Source organism: Falco naumanni, chromosome 4 (assembly GCF_017639655.2).
Source record: "Falco naumanni isolate bFalNau1 chromosome 4, bFalNau1.pat, whole genome shotgun sequence".
Classification (NCBI taxonomy): Eukaryota; Metazoa; Chordata; class Aves; order Falconiformes; family Falconidae; genus Falco; species Falco naumanni.
Window position 1 is genome coordinate 63,682,633 of NC_054057.1, and position 16,391 is coordinate 63,699,023.

A 16,391-nucleotide genomic window follows, 5' to 3' on the forward strand; every position below is an offset into this window, starting at 1 on the left:
GGAAACAAAAGTATTGAATGTGGGGTAGATATTGAGTATGAAGAATATATTAAATATGGGGTATGTATTGCGTATGAGGAATATATTAAATACTGGAACTATACTGAAAACAGTAAATATATTGAATATGGTGTATATATTGAATATGAAGAATGTATGACATATGGAGCATACATTGAACATAGGAACTATATTGAATATGAGGAATATAGTGAAGGTGTGAAATGTCAGCTGTGACATCTGTATCGCAGGTATGCGCCACACAGAGCAAACCGGCTGCGCACAGGTAACACACTGAACACCGGCAACGCATCAAGTGCGGCAAATGCGCCGCACAGGAGCAGGTCGGCTACCAGGGGCGTCGGGGACGACTGCCGATGTCCCCGGTCGGTCGCGGCTGGGCTCAGTGGCCCATGGGAGCCCAGCGAGGGGGGACCCTCGGCGGCGGGTAATGGAGGCGCGCCCGCTAGGGGGGACACACTGGGAAACGGGCTGCAACAGCCGGCGCGCGGCGGGAAGGCCCCCATCCCCGCCGGAGCCCCCCGGAGCCCCCCGGAGCCCCCCAGAGCCGCGCCTCCCCGCGGCCCTCGCGCCTCCGCGCCCACGTGCGCGGGGGGCCTTTAAGGCGCGGCCACGCCCCTCGCCTCCGCGGTGACGTCAGCCGCCCCCCGCGCCCGCCCCCCCTTCCCCTCCCTCGGCCGGGATGGGAGGGGGGGTCCCGCCCCGCGGTGACGTCAGGCGGCGGCGGCTCAGGGAATGACATCACCTGTGCGAGTGGCCGGCGGCGGGCGGGAGCTCGCGCCGCAGTGTCCCCGCGCCGCGGGCCCAGCGCAGCCGCCGGGCGGAGGCGGAGGGAGGAGGCGGAGGAGGAGGAGGAGGAAGGCGGCCGCGGCGGCCCTTCCGCGCCCCTCCGCCGGCCAGCATGGGAGCGGGCGGCCGCGCCGGCAGGTACGGCGGGGGGCGCGGTATAGCGGGGGTGTAGCGGCGGTGGCTGGCGGGGCGCTGGTGTCGCTGCGGGGCCACGTTGTAGCGGGGCAGGGGGGAGCGCCGGGGGGGGGGTCGTGCTGGGGAGGGGTCGCGTTATAGCGGGGGCCTCAGGGTAGCGACACGGTGCGAGAAGGGCGCAGGTGGCTCGCGCTGGGGGCAAGGGCTGACGTTATAGCGGGGGGGGTGTCGCTGGGGGGGGTGGTGCGGGCAAGCTGCGTTGGGGTCTCGTTGCCGGGGGTGCGGCCGGGTGGTGTTGGGGGTGGGGGTCGCGTTGTAGCGGGGAGGGGGTGTGCGGGTGGGTGGCACCGGAGACCTGGGGGCGTGTTATGAGGTGGGGGGGCTGCACTGGGGAAGGGGCCGCGCTATAGCGGGGGGCGCAGGGAGGGGGCGCGCTGGCCCACCGGCACTTACAGCGGCGGGGGAGGACGTGAGGAAGAGCCGGGCTGGGGGCTCCGCGCCGCGCTGGCGCACGGGGAGGGGGGCAGCTGGCCCGGGGGGGCCGGGGGCGCGTCCCGGTGCTGGTCCGTGGCGTGAGCCCGGCTCCGCGCCCCGGTACTGGGCTGGGCTCCGGTGCCCGAGCTGGGCTCCCCGCTCCGTCTCGCATCCCAGTGCCGGTTCCCGGGGAGGGCTGCTCCGTATCCCGGTACTGGGCTGGGCTTCCCGCTCCATCCCACATCCCCGGTGCCGGTTCACCGCGGGGGGGGGCTGCTCCGTACCCCGGTACCCGGGCTGAGCTCCGTGCTCCGTCCTGCATCACAGTGCCGGTTCACCGGGAGGGGGGACATGCTCCATGCCCCGGTACTGGGCAGAGCTCCCTGCTCCATCCTGCATCCCGGTACCGGTTCACCGCCAGGCGGGCGCCTGCTCCAGTCGTCGGGCTGGGCTCCCCGCTCCATCCCGCGTCCCAGTGCTGGTCCCCAGGGTGAGCCCCTCTGCGGTGCCCCGGTACCTGGGCTGGGCTCCCCGCTCCATCCCGGTGCCTGTTCACTGGTGGGGGGGACACCTGTCGGACAGGACCCCCCCCATCGCTGCCGCGCTGCTCCTGGGTCCCCCTTGTCCGCCTCTTTCCGCCCGCGGTTCCAGCGGGTGCTCAGTGCGGGGTGCGGCCCCCTGGGATGGGTGTTGTGGTGTCACCCCCAAGCAAAGGGCTGTGCTCCTGCGGAGCAGCACTGTGGGACCACCCGTGCTGGTGGGGGGTGGCCGAGGGCCCATGTCCCCTCTTGGTGGCTTTTCCACCTCCCACCACCTGCGTGTGCCGGGGATGCTCCAGTGGCCAAGCCGGTGTCGCTCCTGGAGCTGCATCGCCGGGGCGCAGGTGTTGGAGGAGGAATCGGAGCGTTCCCAGCAGGGCAGTGTCGCAGCTTGGGGACACAGCTCAGTCCCCCTGGGGTGCTGCCCTCTCCCCACCCCAAACACCGGTGACACCGGGGGGTGCCTTGTCCTCCCCACCAGCTCTGGAGCTCATCAGGAATTGAGTTTCACCTTGTTCCTCCTGACTGTGTGGTGGCCTGGTGATGGTGACAGCAGCAAGGAAGGGTATGGGTCATCCCAAAACTACGCAAGACCCTGTATTGGAATTGGGGGTGGGGGTGGGGTGGTGTCCCCCTGCCTTGCGGCAGCTGCACCAATCCTGTGCCTCCTGCAAGGTGTAGCTGGCTCGGGGGGCTGCGGGATGCCCCTGGGGTGGGCAGCTGGTGGTGATTTCCATCCACCCTCAGGGATTTCAGCTGAAATCCTGAGCCCTAGGGCCATCCTGCGGTGGGCGAGAGCTGTCCCCGAGCCAAAACTGTGACATGGAGGGTAAACCGCACCCCGCCACCCCCCCAAAAAATAAAGAGTAATGATTAATAGTGTTTGTGTTTCACTGGGAGGATCTTGTTGCAGTCCCTCCTGGGGAAGGAAATGGTGCAAATGTAGGGTAAGGGGGGGGAAAAATGCTGGTGAAGCGGTGACACCTGTGGGAGGGGTGCTGGGCTCTGCGGGGATGGGCGCTGTGCTCTCCAGGGCAGGGGGCAGCTCCGCTTTTTGGGCATTTGCCCTCTCTGAGTCCCAGGAGGCTTTGTTTTTGGAAAAGCAATTGTTACAATTGGGAAGAAAAAGCTGTTTTGGTTGGGGCTGGGGGGGCGGGTGGGTGTCCAGCCCTTCCTCTGAGTCCGGACACCCCATGGGGGTGAGGGGCTGCACATCTGGAGCCTCCCCCCGTCCCCTCCCCAGACAAACCCCCTGCCAAATTTGCAGGGGACGTTCCCCACGGGCACTTGTGCTTCTCCTCCTGCCTGCAGCTCAGCTTGGACAGGGACCTGTGTCCTGAACAGCAAAATATTATGGATTGACATATATATGTTAATATTTTATTTTCCCCTGTAAAGCATGTTTTTGGGGTTGCATACCTGCACCGGGCCGGGGGAGCTGGTGGCATGACCTAAAGGGGGTCCCGCTGCGGAGGACAGGGCTGCTCATCCCCTCAGGCTGCGAGAGGTCCTGGGGGGGTGAGGAATAAAGTAGCATCTGGGTGCTAAGCATGGAGCCGGGTCCGTGCTGATGCGGGGACCCTCCTGCCCTTCCTAGGGGGAAGGTTCCCCCCTCCTCCTGCCAACCTGACGGTGGGAAAAGCTGTTAATTGTTCCCTGCCAGATTGACTTATAAATTAACGGGTTTGCTGGCACTCTCCTCCTTCCTGTGCGTGGTAAGGGCCCATATTTCAAATGGGGGAAAAAGTCATAAATACTTTGAGTAATGCAAGAGGAGCTTCCAGCTGAAGCTGTGCCACTAAGGTGGGGGGCTGCCCATGGGGAGGGGTTCCACACCCAGCAAAGCCATTCGTGGGTGTGGGGTGACGGAGGTAATGGGGGGCAGGGGGTCCTCGAGTCCTCTTGTAGTTGACTTCTGGCATCAGCCTTGTGGGCAGGACGGGTTCAGGTCCCCTGGGTCTCTGTCCCCCCGGTCCCTGGTGCTCTCTGGGTTTTATAAATGCGAGTTGGGTAAATGCAGCATCTTCCCGGGGTGTCTCGCCCCACTGGGCATGGAGGGTTGCTCCACCTCTGGTCTGGATGCTGGAGAATGTGTGACGCAGTGCCTACAGAGAAGAGGCAAAATGTGCCTCCATGAGGGTGGGTTCTTGTTATCACTTTATGCTGCTGCTTTGGGGGGAGCGGTGGGGGTGAGGGAGAAGAGACACCTGAGGTCCAGCCAGGTGGGATGTCCAAGGAGATGATGTGGCTGCACCCTGGAGAAACTGAGGCAGAGGCATGTTTGTGACCCTTCATAGCATAGGAGCAACTCCTGCCTGCTGCGCTTGTCCAGAGGGCTTGGATTTAGGGACCCCAAAGCTGTCGTTGAGGTGGGAGACTGTCCCACCTGATGCTGCTTTGAGATCTCAAAATACAGGTGGGTGGGGGGGTGGGCTGGCGGTGGGTTGGGATGGATGCCCTCTGCAGTGCCCAGCTCAGAGCAGGGTGAGGGTCCCATCCAGCTGCTCGCCTTGTTGCTGAACAACTCAAGGTAGTAAACACATGTTGAACTGTTTATCTGCTTTTGCACGTGGCACATGAGGTTGCGTGGGTGGTGAGTTGCCGCGCTGGATGCGAGATGTTGCCTGTGGCCTGCCAGTGCGTATGGATTTTATTTAAACCCTCTCTGTTCCCAACTAAAACAGTTTTTCTCTTGCATTGCAGAGATAAAATTGCGAGCATAGGATACCGAGATAAAGTGAAGCCAGATCTAACCCGAGTCAGTGTGGCAGTGCGAGCGTATGGTAAGGAGAGAGGTTACTCGGTTCCATTAAAAAGGTGCTGCTAAGTAGTTTAATCCACGCTTGCTGAACTTTGAGCTTTAAATTCTTCTTATATGAGTTGAGAAGAACATGCATATTATTCATAACTCTCTCCTCCAAAAAAGAAAATCTGCAAATGACTTCAGTGAAGTATCGTTGCTTCAGCAGCGTGAAAAATGTGCCGAACTTTCTGCTTCCAATAGTCCCTTCCCTGGGCCCAGCTCCCTCTGCCCATGGAGCTCTTTGCTTCCCGCTGTGAGTGCGGAGGCTGGCTGGGCGTCCTGGGCTCTGCCCCAGGCTGGTAGCTCCAGGCAGGATCCCCAGAACGTTTTGATATTTGGAAAGGGAAGAAAACAGCTGGGCTGAGAAGCTTCTGGCTATAACTGTATTATTATATTTTTTAAATTATTGTCATTCTTAAAGTTGTGAGCCCTGAAGCAGTAAAGCTCAGGCCAGCCTCCTTTCTGCAAAGTTTATTTCATGATAAGCTGGAAAAATCTGAGGGCTCTATTAGACTTTTTTTTTTCTCTAGACCTCTCTTTCTGATTGTTTACTTTACAACTTGACCAGTATTTTTTTTTTTTTTACATCAGCCTAGCAAACTGTAAATTTGTCCTCCAGATCTCCGAGTCTGATCCAACGTGATACTCTTCAACTTCTTTTTTTCTAGTTCGGTTATCATTGTCTTGGCTTAGTAATTTATCGAGCTTGGCATTCCCATCGTAGTAGCTGCCTGCGCTGTCGGATTATTTGCTGCTCACCTGAACAAGCTCTCACAGAGCCATATGTCCTGCATGTGGAGCCCACGTACCGGTGCAGCCCCACCATCATCCAAAAAAAAGTAATTTTCAGCCCGTGTTGTCTTCTTGACATCCCTTGATAAGGAGCTGGCTGGGAGGTGTGAGTTTCTTTGAACTTATTTGTTATTTGTTTAATCTGTGAAGCCTCTTGGCTCCTGGTCTCCCACCGGCTCCCAAGGGTGGGTGGGCTGTGCGTGGCTGCCACGCGCGCAGGGCGCAGGTGCCAAGGGAGGAGGTGGAGGTGCTGCTGGGGCAGAGGGAGGGGATGTGTCCCCCAGCCCAGGATGTCCAGGTGTGAGAAGGAACAGGGTGCAAGGAATGCAGCGTGAGCTCTGTGCACACCTGAGGTTTTTAGAGGAGGCGCAGATCTTCACCGGGGTTTGCGGTGCTCTGCTCTGTCTCTGGATGCAAAGGGGTGGCGATGAGGGGGACGACAGCTTAGCTTGTGGGCACGGGGGGGGCACCCTAGGACCCCATGCTGAGATTTTTCCCTGGGAGGCTTGTTTGGCCCCATCAGGGACTTCTGTGCCCCGCTCCGGGAAAGTGAGTATGGCCGTGTCCCAGCCCAGCCAGCCTGCTGCTGCCCTGGGCTGTTTGGGACTCCTCTGGGTTTGGAAAGCTCCAGGCAGAGCGGAGCCGAGTTTTGGAGCCCTGCTGTGTGGCCAGCTCAGAGACACGGGAATTTTAGCATTCCCTTCTTCCCTTCTCTGCCATAGCTGGGGCCATTGCAGTTTGAGTGTGGTCATACAAACAGGCTCTGTCATCACATCTGTGCTCCAGTTCCCTGGCAACATCCGTGCAGTTTTAAGAGCAGCTTTAGATTAGAAAGCAGATCTCAGTTTGTCTAAACAGGTTTAAAACCTGATCAAATTAAACTGGGCCAGGCAACTCATACAATGTGCACACGTAAATTGGTTTATTATTTGCATAAATCAGATTAAATCGGGGCTGTGGGATGGTTTAGGTTAGGAGGAAGCCTGTGGCTGTTTCTGCCCAGCTCCTGGAGGTCTCTACTCCTGCTGTGGTGTTGGGGCTGTTTTTGCAGAGCGGCAGCTGAATCGCTTGTTCGCAGCCGTGTGTCGTAGGTGACCGCTCTGTACGGCACTGGTTTACATCACACCAGGGCATTGCAGTTTGGCTGTGACCCCACAAGCGACCAGGATGCTCCCACCTTCGCAGGGATGTCCTAACCAGGCAGGGAACCCGAAGGCCGGGTGGGTTTTGGTGGCACCATTCGGAAGGTGGGAGGGTGGCCGGCAGCACGTGGCTGCAGTAGGAGATGCGGATTGTGGCTGGTTCGGCTGCAGCCACGATCTGCAGTGCGTGGCGGGTCCTGCGGGTGGTTTGCAAGAAGGATCTGTCGCTCCGGGGGGATTTTTAAGCCTGTTAGAGTTTGAGTAGCAAAGTGTCTGTGTGTGAGTCCATGTGCGGGGAGCGCGGTGCCTGGGGGACCCTGCCCGTCCCGCTGCTGTCTCCCTGCTTGGCTCTTGGCCATCTCGGACTGTAGGTCTGTAGGGGCGTGAAGGGTGGGAATGCATCTGGTGTCCTGCTTTCGAGCGCTGAGTTTCCTCTGGTTAACCAGTTTAAGAGCACAAGAGGTAAGCCTGTCTGCCCAGACCTCAGGAATGATTCGCTGTCTTCGGCACCTGCTGCTGTTCCTGGGAGGTGGTGGATTAACACGCCTGATGGAGGGATGACTTGAGATACACCGGATCCTAACTTCAGAAATGTCCTAACTTCACATAGTGCTGCTTTCAGGGGTCATGTCCCGTCCCCCCTGCCCTTTAATTTCTGTTTGTGGGCAGTTGACATGTGAAGTGATGCTGTTACATGGGGTAACCACATGCGCTGGGTGCAGAAGGCACCAGGCTGGAGGCCAGGTGCTCTCGATCTCCCTTGCTTGCAACCACTGAGCTGGGATCAAAAATCATGAGAAGGTGAGGGAGGGCACAGTGTGCTGGTCCCTGCGTGACTTTTCAAAATGCAATAATCTCATCTCAGGGAAACAGCAGCCTTGTCTGAAATGCGGTGTGTTGACTCTTTGTGGTGCTTGAGTTGTATCTCAGCATCTCTCCCTCTGAGCTGTTCCTTAATTGTTTTTCTTTGTGGTGTCCCCATATCCAAATCCATGTTGCTAGTAATTCCACAGATGATTGCAATGTGAAAGGTTCTTTCCTTAGAAGTCCTGATGGTGCTTCCCTCCATTTTGCTTTTGTGAAGACAGCAGAGATGGGCAGACTGCCTGCTTGCTGTGCTGCAAATGCATATGTGTGCATGCATGCAACATCTGCAGGAATTGGGGATTTTATTTTTAAAAAAAAAATATCTTCAGCTCTGGTATCATCAAGAGTTTGCTCTGATTCCTGTGAAATGGAGATGGCTGCTGCTACTGGCTTGCACCGATCAAGACCTCCCTCCCTCTGCTTCTTTCCTTTGTTTTCCGCGGTGCTGTTGCTCGCTGGCAGTGGCTTTGACTCTTTCCTCTGTGGGCTGCAAAGGGCAGTCGGAAGCTGAGCAGCAGTTTCCAGTCGCCACGTGAAGTTCCCGTGTCACCCAACCAGCACGGCTCAGGATGTGCAGAAAGCAAAGGTGATGGGCAGAGCCGTGTCCTGCCAGGAGCTCTGAGGTGGAGCAGGCAGGTGGGGGGCAAACCATTCTTTCCTCCCCACGGGAGGGGACATGCCTGGGGCAGAGGGGTGGCCCTGGGTGGGCAGGGATGGTGACTGGGAGGGTGTGCTGTCAAAGCACATAAAACGTTTTTCTCAGGATGCTGTGGTTTCCACCAACGAATTGTTGTCCCCTGGGATTCATCCTGTCCTTTCCAGGCAGCTGGCCAGCGTACCGAAGGTGCCCTGGGTGACCTGGGGGAAGGGGAGAATCAGGGCTGAGCACAGCCCGGCACCCATACCTGAAGGCAGGCACCCGATGGGCCGCCTGGGTGGTGGCAGAGCTGTCTCCTGCCCAGGCGTGACCTGGCTGAGCCAAACACCCTCAAGGAGCAGGGGGATGCTCCGGAGCCCAGAGGCACGGGTGCAGGAGCGATGCAGAGGGCTAGGCGTCCTGGCGGCCAATGCATGAGCCTTGCCCAAGTGCAAACCAGTTTGTGAACCAACTGGTGTTCCTGTCCTCTGGTCCCCAGCATGGGGTGGCTGGTGGTGGCACAGGCCTTGGCCCTGCGGCATTTAGTGCTGGAGTGGCACAGCACCCTCCCACTCAGCTCCTTCCCTCTGAGTCGCCATTTTATTTTTCTTAAACGTTTATGTATAACTGTACACTAACCTATAAAAATTAGTTTAGGATGGCTGCCAAGAAAATCTCTGCAGTGCCTTGTGGGTAACTCCCTGTGAATTACCATAAAAGCTGTAGTGCCGAGGCTGCTGTGGCAGTTGTGAGGATGCCAGTCATAATGCTCTGTATTTAAAATTCAGATGAATGTGTAATGCATTCGTGTCTGGATTGCAGCAGCTTGTAGCGTTTCTGGCGCCCCATCCCTTGAATGCTGCTGCACCCACTCTTGCTTTTTAATGTCGTCTTACACTCTTCCAGTGTTTTGCCTGATTAGAAAATGCAACAGGTAGCAAAATGTGGACTAGCCACGCTTGGAGGGAGAGTGGTTTCTGATAGCTTCCTCCCAGGAGGGATGAACCTCCTGCTTCCATTGAGCCGGCGGCAATATTTCACTTAAGGGAAAAGCCGCTCCATAACCCTTCCCCTCCGCATCCTGCCCGGATGACGTCCTGTTTCCGAGGGCACTCTATTTCTGGGTATGCTAAACGCTGGGACCCGAACTCGCCCAAGTAAATGAAACACAGGCTGTCCCCATCCTTGGCGGAGCCACTGCAGGGAGATCTCACTGCCGTGCTGGAGAAGACTGTGGCTCCCTTGCAAGCGAGCGTTACTGCTTCGCTGTGTGCCCTTGGAAATACGAAGTGCTTTTCTTTATCTCTTGCTGCTATTTTTCCTCGGGAGCGGAGAGCCAAGGTGACTGCAGGGCTCCAAAGCGGAGCCTCGGTCGAGAAGCCGCTCCACTTGGTGCGGGTGCTTGGCAGAAGGTGTTGCTGATCTTCTGCTGGGCATGATGGATCATTTCATTTAAATTTTCCTGAAATATAATATTCATCACAGTGTCAGTGTCCCTCCTTCATTATAGCTTACTGATAAACATCTCTAATCGGAGAGCGATCTCTCTGCCCTGCCAGAAGCCGCCTGGGGATAATGAATACATTTTTGGAGCTGGGAGAGGGTGTCTCGGGGATGTGTTCCTGCTCTCCTGCCTGGGTGTAGAGAATCGCTTGATAAATAAAGAAGCCACTCTGTTTTTCCCAGGTGTATTGGTGGTATTTGTACGTGGCTGTTTCTGTTTGGGGCTCTAAAATGGTGGTGGTTCCAACGTAACCTGGTGTCCTTGGCACCCGCCCATGCTTTCTTGTCCAGGGATTTCTGGAGGGACCCCTGGATGCAGCCCCTGTCCTGCCCGCGGCTGGGGGTTTAGGGCAACACTCCAATGCAGCTTAACACCCACCACACTGGGCATCCGGGCTACCTCTCCCACCCCCTGGGGTAAATCCCAGCCGCTGTCCCGGCTGGATTGTGGCAGGAGGGGATGTGCCACAGGCTGCCGGGGTGGCAGTGGCCCTGCATGCAGCAAGGAATGTGCCATGTATGGTTTGGACAAGACGTTCAACCCTTTTGCCTGCGTGCCTGGAGCAAGGATGGGAGCCTGCAGGATCCAGCAGGAGTCCTGGGAGTGGTTCAGCCACCGGCAGGCTGGGTGTGATGCTGGGCGGACTCAGGGCATGTAGCACAGCCACGATAGCCTCTGTGTCCCCACGGTGCCAGCAGCAGGGAGCATCCATCAAAGTGCTGCTTGTCTCATTTGTCTCTTAATTGGTTTTACCACTGAGGTGGGGCTGCGGTTGCATGGAGAGCTCTGGCCAGGGGAGCTCAGCAGTGGGGTGGGCTGGTGTGTGCCAGCTCCTGGCCTTGGCCACCAGTTCCAACAAGGAGGTGATGTCTGCTGCACCCAGGATGAATTATTTTTTTTTTGTCTGCACAGCAGTGGGAGATGGCAGCTGCTGGTCCTCCGTGCCGTTGGGACTTCAGCAGGGAGAGTTGTTGGCTAATTGTCCTCTGAGCCCCTTTTGGGGAAGACCCTGGAGGTTTTGGCAAACCAGCTCCCGGATTGTCTCTGGGGTTTTGACTTACGGCATCAGAATCAGTGTTGTGAGTCCCCAGAAGCCTTGTACAGACTTGACCCCTCGGGCCGCTTTTCTGGAAAGGGCTTTCCTCTCCCTGCACCTCCGCTTGTGCCTCCGTTTCCTCCTCTGTATTTGACCCAGAACAAGCTGAATTTTCCTCTGGTTTGGGATTTCCTGTTACCTCTGCTCCTCTCCGGCATCCAGGCCCTGAGACTCGCAGCCTCTTTCTGTCCTGTTGCACAACTTGTCAGGAGGAGGAAAGTCCCCCTGAATTTGGAGTCGCCGGACACCGTCCATCCGTAATGTGCAAACTCTAGCTTTGCTTCCAGACCTGCTCAGAGCCCTGAGAAGGGCAGCTGAGTTCCCTGCTAACTCCTCCCTGGAAGTACTTGTTGCACCATACTGATAAGAAGATTTATTTTTTCCAAAAGCCCAAAGCACAACTTGGCACCCTCAAAAGCCGAGGATAAACCTGCTGTTGTACTCCAAGCAGGGCTGGGCATGAGGCAGGAGGTCATGACAGAGTCCAAGGATGAGCCACCATTGCTATGGGTCCTTCCGATGTTGTCCTGCTTCCCTGGGGAAGGATGAGGAGGGAGCTCCAGCAGCCCTGACCACATTTCAGCACCTCAATTTTAGCCCTCCTGGGGCTGCCCATGGACTATGTGCCCTAAAGCCTTCGCTGCTGGTACCTGTACCGGGATCCCAGTGAGGCCGTCTGGGTTTTGAGAACGACCACAAACCTCCAGCGCTCTCAGCATCTGCTTGCGAGCTGCAAGATGACCACTTTGATGCTTTATCCATTCATCTGTCTGCAAAGCAGCTTGAAAATCCCCAGGCGGAGCAGCTGCCCCAGCGGTGCAGGGGGCATGAGCGTCCCTTGGCTTCCTCTCCCGTTGGAGGTGATACAGGGGATGGCGCCCATCCAGTGGCTCCAAGATGTGCTGACCTAAAAATAGGTGTGAGGTTGCTTTGGAAAGAGGAAAAGTAAGGAGGTGGGGAGGAAGTGAAGTGTTTCTTAGAAGTAAGAGAGGCAAATATTAAATATTGTAATGGCCCTTACAGCTAAGGCTTCTTATCCCGGCTGCCTTGGGGAGTGTGCTGCATGGGTTGTGGGTGCCCAGATGGGTGCCATGGCCCTCTGATGTGTGCCCAGCCTGGCAAGGAGCTGGATGTTGGGCTGGGTGAGGAGCAGTGAGGAGGGGATGAAGAGAGGAGGTGCATGCCTGGAGGTGTGTTTGCAGCTGGCAGGGGTCTTCCTGGTCCAGGTGTGTGCACAGAGCTGCATGCCAGGACCCACCTGCAACATCGTCCTCAATGTCCTGCCTCATCCTGAGCTTCAGTTACCAGGCTGTCCCCACTTACCAAGGACAGGTGATGTGGTTGGGTCTCTGCTTGTGTCCAGGGGAGCTGGGGCAAAGCAGGGGGGCTGGGTAGGTCACGTCTGTGCTGTCTGCGGGTGCCCCCTCAAAGGGGTGAGCTTGCTGCATGCTGGAGTGCCTCATGCTGCTGGAGCAGCCCATGCCCAGTGTGTGCCGGTGGGATGGGAAGCCTGGAGACAAGCACTTCAGCTCTTGCCCAGAGCTCTTCTGCAGAATGTTTGGCAGCAGGGCAGAGGGGTCTGTGCTCCAGAGCTGCCGTCCTCAGTGCCAGTCTGGCCGCTTCAATCCCTGGAGCACGTAGGCTTGTATTTCACTCTTAAAAACCACCCAGAGCCAGGCTGTAATTAGGCTGCGTTGTCTTGTAACTGGATCTTCCCAGCCCGATGCTTTGTTCTTGGCTTACCCTTGACTTTTTCCAATGTCTTTGAGCGAGTCATATCCCTTAGTTGTGCCTCAATTTTGCATTTTCCATCCTGGCTCCTGCAGGACAGATGCTCTTGAGGCAGGGGCTGTCTGGCAGTGTCTCAGGTGCTGCTTGCCTTGGGGAGCCTTGCTCTCCTCCTATCCCTCTCAGTCTTCTCATGAGGAGTGTTTATAGGTGACTTGATTGCAGGTTTTTCTAGGAAGTATTGGATGAGCTTGTGATGCCGAACTTGCATCAGGCCCCCAGAACACGCCATGGCGTGCTTTAATCTTTAGGATAAAATTAAAACAAGACTTTCAACATGGATTTTTCTTTGCAAGTCACTTTATTTTGAAACCATTTTTTTTCTTTCCTGATTAGGCTCTTAGGAGGGGGGGAGGAAAAACAACATATCCTGAAATCTTGCCTATGTAGATAGTTGCTGGTCTTGGGCTTTTTTAAGTCACGAGATGGCTGTACTGCTTTCCCAGTGCACTCTGTCAAGGCAGTGCTGAAAGCAGGGGCATCAAATGGAGTCCCGTCTGTCCATCCCTTTCGGTCTGCATGTGCGTCTCCTGGCTCCTCTTGTGATCACAGCCTCCGGATGTGGGGTGCGGGACAGAGGTGCCCTTCGGCACGCTTGTGCCTGCAGTTGGCTGATGCCGGGAGCGCGTGCTTGCTTGCCATCGAGTCTCTCAAAGTGTACTTTGGCACAACTAGGCAAAAGCTGGGAAAACCCATGGTGCTGCTTGGCAGCACCGCTCCGGCAAGGGTTTTGGGGCTCTTGAGAAAGCTTTGGGGCAGGCGGGATGGGATGAGCCGGGAGCGCTCAGTGCAGGCGCGTGGGGGAGGATGGAGCGGGTGGCAGCAGACGGGTGCGCGGGGGATGCCGCTGGGAAGGAGGCGGTGGAAGGGACGCCAGGTGCGGGAACAGCCCGTGCGGCTCGGCGGCGGAGGGGGTGCGCAGCCCCGCTGCTCAGCTCAGTGCCAGCTGCCCCCTCTCCGGCTGTGCTGCTCCTCCCGGCGGGGCTCTGTGCCATGGCCACCCCCTCCCAGGAGATGCAGGAAAGCTTTGGTGGAGCCCCGTGCTGTGGGAGTGGGAGCTCCCTGCTGCCACAGGAGAGTCCAGGTTCTATCTCACCCCCATGGATGCTCGTGGCGTGTCTCCCACGGGTACTGCAGCACCGGGCATGGGGCTGGCGGGCACTGCTCGGCCAAGCTTGACCAAAGTCACGTCTGCCTGTTCTCTGCTTCTGGGCTCTGGCTGCATGCTGCTGCCTGGGTCAGGCCCTCCTGGCAGTGCTTCTCTTGGTTTCTGTTTTTCCTTGTGCCCCAGAGACAAACTGGAGCAGCATCCCTGCTCTGCATCTTAGGCAGAGAAGCCAGCAGCCTTTCCCACTGCTGGGATCAGGAATCATCCAGCGAGCCTGGCAGGCCGGAGTGGGAAGCAGCTTTTGCTCTCTCAGCTGGTACCTGCTGTGCTCTGGGGTGGGGGTATGGCATTTTGGGACAGGGGTGTGAAACCCCAGCGTGGGCTCCCATGTTGCATCACATTGTTGTGCTTCAAGTGTCACACAGAGCCTGAGACGTCAACCAGCAGTGCGACATCCCCATAACCTTTTGCCTGCAGGCTGGTGGGAGGGATGGAGATGCTACAGCTGACCTTGGCTGCTGACCCCCTGTGAGTGCGTGTGAGCAGAGGTGCCTTTTCAGCCAGCATCAACACACGGGGAGGCTCCAGCCCTGAGATGAGGCTGGGGCTGATGCACAGAAACCTGCGGCAGCTCATTTTCTCCCTAGACTCCTGCAATTAAACACACAACCAAAGCGTTGTCTGCAACAAAGCTGCTGCTGGTGGGCTCGGCAGCTCTGACCCTGGGAACAAACGAACACCAACCGTTCTCATTTTCAGGTGCTTTCATGATTGCAGACTGGCCCTCTCGCTGTGGGGTGTTCTGTTCTGCCTTGCCTCTGGCATCGGCCAGTCTGTAACTGTGTGTTCCCTGCTGTAAATTCACCCGTGGGGGGAGGTCTCAGCTTCCCTCCTGGCCAGAGGGGTGCCCAGGAGCTGCAGCACTCGCTCCCGGCCCCGTGCATTGTCTTGGTGGGGAGCGCAGCCCCGTCTCTGCCCATGGCCCCTGCAGCTGGCTCCCGCTGTGCTGGCACAGCTTTTGGGTCCCTCTGGCTTGGAGGCAGGGTGCCCTGAGCCCTGCTGGGTGGCTGGCCCTTCTGGGCATCCCTGCGCTGAGCCCCGGCTTGGCAGAGGTCAGAGCAAAGCACCGTTGCGTGGTTCACCAGCATATACCGTAAACATGGGCTCTGCCGTGCCTCCGATGCTCCCACGGTGTCCTGCCCAAGCGGCAGGTGCCCTGAGTGGCTGTGGGGGGCAAAACACTTTGGCTTTGTCTGTTCTTGCTGTTACTGCCTGTGGTAAAACGGAGCAGCATCCCGGGGGCTCTGGGGTACCTGAGAACTGGTTCTGGTCTCTGCTGGGGCACAGGGAGCTGCTTGGAGTGTTACTGACAGGCTCTGAGCAAGTGTTGTCCCACAACCAAACCATTCCGGGGTGCAAACTTTTGCTCTCCTCCAGGGAGGGATTTGCAGTGGATTTTCCACCCTGTGGTGGGACAGCTGGTGGCACGGCTCTTTCTTGGCTGTTGGGGCAGATCTGCCATAGTGCGTGTTGATTGTTTATTCTTTTGGGATGCAAGAGCTTGGCTAAGCATCCTGGCTATGTTATTTTGCTCTGGGGGAGCGCAGAGGCAGAATGAGCCAATGCGATGGTCCCAGCTGGCCCCTGAGTCGAGAGGAGTGTGGTGGAGGGGGTTTTGGGGGCCAAGGCTTGTTTGCAATCACGAGTGGTGCTTGTCCTCTGGTGCTTCATGTTATCGTCCCTCTGCACTCTGCTGAGAGCTCATGGGACTGGGAGCACTGGGCTTGCACCTTGGGCAGCATGGGCTGATGGCCTCGGTGGCCCTGTCTGCCTCATCCCCCTTCCCTTGGAGCTGAGCAGGGGCAGCTCTCGGAGAGCCTCTCTTGACCTTTCCAGCTTCGTGCCCTCAGCTGCCACCAAGTGACACGGTGACATTTCACGTCTTGCATGTCTGAGCAATTTCATAAAGAAAAAGCCAGCAGAAATGAAATGCTTTGGCTTTTTGTGTCCGACAAATTGGATTTGTTAACCTGAAGCTTCATCTGTCAGCTGGCAGGGCCCCTCCGTGGCCAGCGGTGGATCAGACAGGGTGGTAGAGGGAGGGAAAGGGTGGTAAAGGGAGGGAAAGTGCAGCTGGGACGCAGGGAGGAGGAGCTGGGGGGGTGTTACACAGCCATGTGTAATTATTTGCTGCATTTTCAGCAGTGCATTTCTGGAGGTCTTTTTGGAAGAGATGGGTCTTTGCATCAGGCATGGGACAGCTGAGGTGTCACTGCTGCAGTGCAGCCTGGGCAAGGTGGCAATTCCCGTTTCTGTCTCCCAAGCCGGGAAAGTGGAGTCTGTGCCTGCCTCTGTCAATGAGGTGATGCTACCCTGTGCTGATCTACCCTAGCATGCTACAGTGGCAAAGCAAGATCAATGCAAACGACTCTGCCGCAGAAACCACAGCCTGGGCCCGGGCAGGTCTGGACAGGGCAGCGCTGCAGCAGCTGCCAGGCTCGGTGTGCACGGCCCTGGGCACGAGCCTGTCGTGTTTGCACAGAGCCCAGGCCCCGCTGGCCAGGGCGGGAGGCAGGCACCAGCCCATGCTGCTGCCTGGCATGACTCTACGTGCAGCAGACTATTGCACAGAACCCACTTTTAAATAGCACGCTGCGTGTCGTGTTATTTGTGGTGCGTGTGTATGGCAGGTAGAA

General features: G+C 57.4%; 1 protein-coding gene across 22 annotated transcripts in view; it reads left to right on the plus strand.

The window, feature by feature from the left end:
* Positions 1 to 763: 763 nt before the first annotated feature.
* The window catches only part of PTPRS (protein tyrosine phosphatase receptor type S), a 162,823-nt gene continuing 147,195 nt past the window's right edge, over positions 764 to 16,391 (plus strand). For 12 of the 22 annotated variants that reach the window (XM_040590978.1, XM_040590974.1, XM_040590981.1 and 9 more), the window contains exon 1: positions 780 to 948. The gene's annotated coding sequence lies outside the window, so the exon portion shown is untranslated. Of the gene's footprint in view, positions 949 to 4,661; positions 4,742 to 16,391 lie in introns of all 22 variants that reach the window. The other 10 variants (XM_040590968.1, XM_040590971.1, XM_040590979.1 and 7 more) reach the window with 4 other exon arrangements.